Source organism: Manihot esculenta, chromosome 2, assembly GCF_001659605.2.
Source record: "Manihot esculenta cultivar AM560-2 chromosome 2, M.esculenta_v8, whole genome shotgun sequence".
In the NCBI taxonomy this organism is placed as follows: Eukaryota; Viridiplantae; Streptophyta; class Magnoliopsida; order Malpighiales; family Euphorbiaceae; genus Manihot; species Manihot esculenta.
The window spans coordinates 18,315,909-18,322,699 of record NC_035162.2 but is presented as its reverse complement, the minus strand read 5'-3'; positions in this window follow the sequence as shown (position 1 = coordinate 18,322,699).

Sequence of the window (6,791 nt, the reverse complement as noted above, 5' to 3'; positions counted from 1 at the left end):
GACGAAGGGATCCTCCGCTATGGGAACAGGTTATGTGTACCAAATGACATAAGTCTGAAGGGAGACATTATGAGGGAAGCTCATAATGCCAGGTACAGTGTTCACCCTGGAGCCACCAAGATGTATCAAGATCTGAAGAGAGTTTATTGGTGGCCAGCTATGAAAAGAGAAGTGGCACAGTTTGTGTCAGCCTGCGAGGTATGTCAGAGGGTGAAGTTAGAACATCAGAAGCCAGCTGGAATGCTTAACCCACTACCGATTCCAGAGTGGAAATGGGAGAATATAGCTATGGATTTTGTAGTGGGGTTACCGGCAGCGTCCAACAGACTAGATTCCATATGGGTGATTGTGGACAGACTGACCAAATCTGCTCACTTCATCCCTGTCAGAAGTGGCTACTCTGTGGAAAAATTGGCGCAGGTGTATGTTGAGGAAGTTGTCAGGCTGCATGGGGCTCCCGTTTCTATAGTGTCAGATAGGGGACCCCAGTTCACCTCCAGGTTTTGGCAGAGTCTGCAAAATGCTATGGGCACAAGGTTGGACTTTAGCACTGCTTTCCATCCACAGACTGACGGACAGTTAGAGAGGACCATCCACACCATAGAAGATATGCTCAGAATGTGTGTGCTAGATTTTGGCGGTACTTGGAGGCAGCATCTACCCTTGGTGGAGTTTGCCTACAATAACAGCTATCATGCTAGCATAGGGATGGCTCCATATGAAGCTCTGTATGGGAGGAAGTGCAGGTCACCTGTTTGTTAGGAGGAAGTTGGAGAGAGGTCCTTAGCAGGGCCTGAGTTGGTAGAGATTACCAACAGGGTAGTGCCCATTATTAGAGAAAGGCTTAGAACTGCTGTTAGTCGGCAGAAGAGCTATGCAGATGTCCGCAGGAAGCATATAGAGTTCCAGGAGGGGGATCTGGTATTGCTAAAGGTGTCTCCAATGAAAGGGGTGGTTCGTTTTGGGAAGAAAGGTAAGCTAGCTTCACGGTACATCGGACCCTTCGCGATCTTGCAGAAGGTCGGGAATGTGTTGTACAAGTTAGATTTACCTGCTTCTATGGAGAGAATCCATCCGGTCTTCCATGTTTCCATGTTACGAAAGTTTGTGTCAGATCTTGTAAGACCCCGCTCGTTCAGACATCGGAATTCCTACCGTCCGGTGGAATCTCGGGTGTCGGATCCTCTTTGAGGGGTAGAGTAAGGGTAAAGGAAAGGTTTTCTAAAATGTTTTTAAGTGTTTTATGGTTTTAAAAGGAAAGGGGTTGAGTTTTGAAGAGAAAAGGCCAAGGAGGGAAAATCAGAGGTTCGGCCGCCGAAAGTAAGTTCGGCCGCCGAACATGTAAAGGCTTCGGGAGCGCCTTTGGCCTCCGAAAGCTTTGTTGGAGCAAGCCAAGGTTCGGCCGCCGAAAGTGAAGTTCGGCCGCCGAACTTGCATGAGTTTAGGGGGCACGTTAGGCTGCCGAAGGTTGATGACCAGGCCACCTATAAAGAGCCCTCAGATCGGAAATGGGCGAGTTTTCTCCCCATTCTCGACCTCAGGTGAGTTTCTGCCCTCCCTTGGTTCCTTGTGTGTCTTTTCTTCAAATCCTTCATGTTGTTCATGAGATCTACCCTTGGTTTGAAGTTTTAAAGCTAAAAGAGGAGTTGTGGGAGCTTGGAGCTTTTGGAGCTTGGATCCTCCACACCTCCGAGTTAGAGATCACACCAACCCTCGATCTTCAAGAGGTAAGTGTAGATCTTGCTTCCCTTGAGTTTTAATGAAGTCTAAAGTAAGTTTTATGAGGTTTTATGTTGGAGATGGGTAGATATGCATGTTTAAGGGTTTATGTGGGTTTTATGCCCAATGTATGTTATGTGATGATGTGTTTAGGAGTTTATGTTAGTTTCCTAGCTCTCTTTGCTTGTGGGAGTGTGTATGCATGCTTGGGAGAGAGTATGTGAGGTTTGGGGTTGTTTTGGAAGGTTTTGGAGGCTGGTATGCGAAGGCTGAGTTCTGATGAACTCAGGTTCGGCCGCCGAAGGTGGTTTCGGCCGCCGAACGTGCCTTAGGATGCATGGTTTGGCCGCCTAACCTTGCCCCCGAAAGTTGTGTTCCGGGTCTAAAGCAGACTTTCGGCCGCCGAAGGTAATGTTCGGCCGCCGAAAGTGCCTGACTTTCGTCTCTGGAGTGAGGGTTCGGCCGCCGAAGGTGCCGCCGAACATGCATGACTTTCGTCTCTGTCTGAGACTTTCGGCCGCCGAAGGTGCCGCCGAAAGTGCCTGTCCAGCCTTTTCATGGCTGTTTTCTAGGCATGTTTCAGTGATGTTTAGAGGGGCTTTTGGGGAGTTCCTTATGAGTTGTTAGAATGTGTTTGGTACCTCATGTGAGTCCATCTATGTAGGATCGGACCTGAGACATCGAGGTGTCTAGCTTCAGTGCTAGTTGACCCAGTAGAAGTTAGCTGAGCAGTGGCTTCAGGTGAGTAGAACTAACTTAATCTTTTATTTTAAAGAAAATCAAATGTTTACTGCATCTTTTATTATGAGGAATTCAAATGCCTAAAGCATATGCATGCATCATGATTATATGTAATAGGATGATTGCACTAGTTTCACGAAGGTGACGCATTGCATTATTTCATGTTGTTTCAGAAAGGGTGGACCAAGGCGACTTCAATAGCCCATATCTGTCATTGAGTCTTGGGTAAGTCCTTTGGGAGCCGGACAAGTACATGTAGGAAAGTCCTTGTGAGCTCTCTGTGGACTAGGTACCCTGTTGTGCATGTGTATGGCCTGTGTGAGCTTCTTTGGGGAGCCGGGCACCGACAGAGGGTATTTTTGATGTCATGTCCATCCTCTGAGAGTAAAGATGCTAGCATTTTATGAGGACTCTCAGAAACCAGGTTCCGTGGGGAATGTATGCTTGTGTGAACCCCGAGACGGAAGCAGTATGTGATTTCCTTGTGATATGACGCATTTCATGAAAGCATGAATAAAATGTTTTTATATTAAAATACCTAAAAAGTGTGGAACAATAAAATGATTTAATGAACTGTTTTCTCTGTTTCTACTCACTGGGCTCTTGTAGCTCACCCCATTCCCTTAACCCCAGTTTTTGCAGGGCCAAAGATAAGATAAGCCAGAGTAAGTCAGAAAGAGCTATGGGCAAGAAGAGGTTCAAGCATGGTTTGCCATGTTTGGTTGTAATAGCTTAGAGATGTTTGATGTATGTTTATGTTTATGGCTATAGAGAGGTTAGGTAAGGAAAAGTATGTTTATGGAGATAGTATGTAATGTAAGTTGCTAAAGAGATGATATGTTATGTAATGCTATGTATGCTTTGGTTGCTTGTATAGCTTAGTTGTGGACATGATAATGATGCTTTATGGACATGATAGATGGACTTGATGTATGGTCCTTATGTATGTAAAGAATATGATGAATGGAAAGAGTAATGAGTATGCTTCGAGAGATAGAGCCAAGTAAGATAAGTATGTGAGATGTATAGTATAGAGTTGTGCTTTGCCTTGAGTGGTGGTTAATCCCTTGGTTATGCATGATCATTTTGAAAGTTAAAGAAATGTTTTATGAAAGGTTTTCATGTTATGAGTGATGTATGGCCGTGAGGGAAGAAAGGGTTCCAATCCCTTGACCCAAAGCGGATATGTTTTTACAGCTAGCTTGATGACCCTGTGAGGTTCTATGTTTCCATGCATAGGTCAAGCTGAGATAAAGTAAAGTTTTAAAAGTTTTATGAAGAAAAAAGTTTGATCATGTATGGGATTATACCTAGAGTTCAGGATGTATAGAGGCTTGCTACGGGTTCCGGCGGCCTTAAGCCGATCTGAATCCTAGCGCCGAGCAGGACGGAGCCGCTACAGAAGGGTACCAGTTTTCGGGCTGTTACAGTTGGTATCAGAGCTTTGGGCCTCAAGAGTACGATGTGTTGAACTAGGATGCTCAGGGATCAAGGGATCTCACATCGGAAAGAGGTTGTGATAGATGTTATAGGAGGGCAAGCACATTAAGAAAGATTAAGATTAAGAGTAAGATCATGTCCACTAGGATAGGATGAGGAGTCCTGTCTTGCATGCTGATGTGTGATGCCATGCTTTTATGCATGTGCATTTATGATGTGGAAGGATGCTGGAAGGTCCGTAGCCCTCGTTATGTATGTTATGTATGAGATGAGGAAACCAGGTTAGGTTTAATCGCCCCTGGTAGAGTTGGGCATATCTATGATATGGATATGTAAAGGGCTATTGGTGACTAGTTCCAGTTCATTCTTTTTAGGTTATGTATGTGATGTTGGTATTATGGATGTTGATAGTCCCTTAGCTGCGAGATGGCATGATATGTACTGATATGAGATGAGCTTAGAGACCAAGTATGGCCTTTGGCACAGTTGGTCAAGGCATGTTCTGCTATGTTGTAGGCTATAGGTGACAGGTTCATCCATGATATATGTTGCATGAGGGTTCACGTGTTTGTCACATGGACCATATGATATGATGCTATGCTATATGTTATGATGCCATGCTATGTGATGTGATGCTTTTGTGTGCCTGTTGTGTTTCAGAAGAGCTGAGATGCAAGGTGCTAGGAGCTCTATGGAGTCAGATCCATCTGAGTGGGAAAGTGAGCCTTTTCCCCTTGCAAGGTCAGGTGGAGATGACAGAGCAAGAGACCCTGAAAGGTCTAGCAGAGGAGTTTTGGTGCAGAGGAGGGATGTTGGTCTGCAAGTGAACATGGATGAGGAATGCATGGGAGAGTCTGAAGACGACGCCCAGTCTAAGGATGCTAAAAGTTCAAGTTCAGGAGAAGTTGATCCCTCCATGCTGAGTACAGCTGCCAGTAGAGATAAAAGGTGGGGAAAAACCCCAAGGAAATGGAATAGAGGCCTGAGAAGGTCGAAGAAGGACAAGTTTTGGCAGAGGTTTAGGCTAGATGCTGAGGATGGTTCGAGTTCTGGCCGAGGGGCTATGAGATGCATGAGGTGTGGGAAACCACACAAGGGAGTTTGTCTGGCAGGGACTTCAGCATGCTTCAGGTGCGGACAGGAAGGGCACGTAGCACGTGAGTGTCCTACTGCGCACAGGAGGGTGTGGTCCCAGCAGCGATCTTCAGGTGCTGTGGCTCAGGCTTGTCATCAGGGCAGGAGAGGAGCAGACACATCGGACGCAGTGATGCCAGGTACGCTCACTTGTTCATGTTCTGATGTGTGTGTTTGTGCCCTGGTGTGTGTTCTTGTTAGTTGCTCTAGGAGCCCTTGAAAGGTTGAGTTGATAGCTTCTGGGTGTAGAGTGTTCTCTCCGGGTTAGTAGACCCGGGTAGGATCCATCTGTGGCTGAGATTCAGTCCAGTGTCATTAAAGGTAGATGCCTTCCACTCGATCATGAGGTCCTAGACTTGAGTGTCTGGATGTCATTCGAGGGATGGAATGGTTTTCTACTCGTGGTACTGGTACTACCTGCGTCTGCAGCGCAAGGTAGTCGGGATCGGAGTTCAGGATGGGTCTGAGGTAGGCTTCAGAGGAGACTGAGTAGGATGCCTAGAAGTTGGATATCAGCTGTCAGGCTCGTAGGGTGTATAGATAGAGAGAGTGTTCAGAGGTTCCAAGATAGTGTCAGGTTAGTCATCGGTCAGGGAGGTAGAGTTTGGTTTCGAAGTGGTACTTGGTACCAGAACCGTTTCTTTTTCCTCCCAGGATGATACCTGCAGAGTTATAGGAGGAGTGTAGGAACAGTGGAGTGCTTGGTAGACAAGGGTTGTATTCGACCTAGTACCTCACCCTGGAATGCTCCAGCGTGGTGCGGGGAAAGGAAGGATGGATCTTTGAACCTTTGTAGCGACTGTAAGCAGTTGTGCAGGGTTACTACCAAGAGTAGGCAACCTCTACCTTGGATTGATGATCTATGGGATAAGCTAAGTTGCTTTCCTAGATCTGAGATTCGAGCACAGGTTGTGAAGCTAAGAGAAGAGGTTAGTGGCAGAGTAAAGGGTAAGAGTATAGCATAGAAGAGTAAGAATAGAATAGAAAAAGTATAAGAGCAGAGGATGAGGTCAGAGAAGAAGGAGGAAGAGGAGAAGGATCAGAGTAGCGCAGCAGAAGCTTGTGACGTTCAAGCCCAAGTTTGCGTTCTTGTTTGTTTATGTGTTTTGTTTGAACATTCGGGGACGAATGTTCTGTAAGGGGGGAAGAATGTAAGACCCCGCTCGTTCAGACATCGGAATTCCTACCGTCCGGTGGAATCTCGGGTGTCGGATCCTCTTTGAGGGGTAGAGTAAGGGTAAAGGAAAGGTTTTCTAAAATGTTTTTAAGTGTTTTATGGTTTTAAAAGGAAAGGGGTTGAGTTTTGAAGAGAAAAGGCCAAGGAGGGAAAATCAGAGGTTCGGCCGCCGAAAGTAAGTTCGGCCGCCGAACATGTAAAGGCTTCGGGAGCGCCTTTGGCCTCCGAAAGCTTTGTTGGAGCAAGCCAAGGTTCGGCCGCCGAAAGTGAAGTTCGGCCGCCGAACTTGCATGAGTTTAGGGGGCACGTTAGGCTGCCGAAGGTTGATGACCAGGCCACCTATAAAGAGCCCTCAGATCGGAAATGGGCGAGTTTTCTCCCCATTCTCGACCTCAGGTGAGTTTCTGCCCTCCCTTGGTTCCTTGTGTGTCTTTTCTTCAAATCCTTCATGTTGTTCATGAGATCTACCCTTGGTTTGAAGTTTTAAAGCTAAAAGAGGAGTTGTGGGAGCTTGGAGCTTTTGGAGCTTGGATCCTCCACACCTCCGAGTTAGAGATCACACCAACCCTCGATCTTCAAG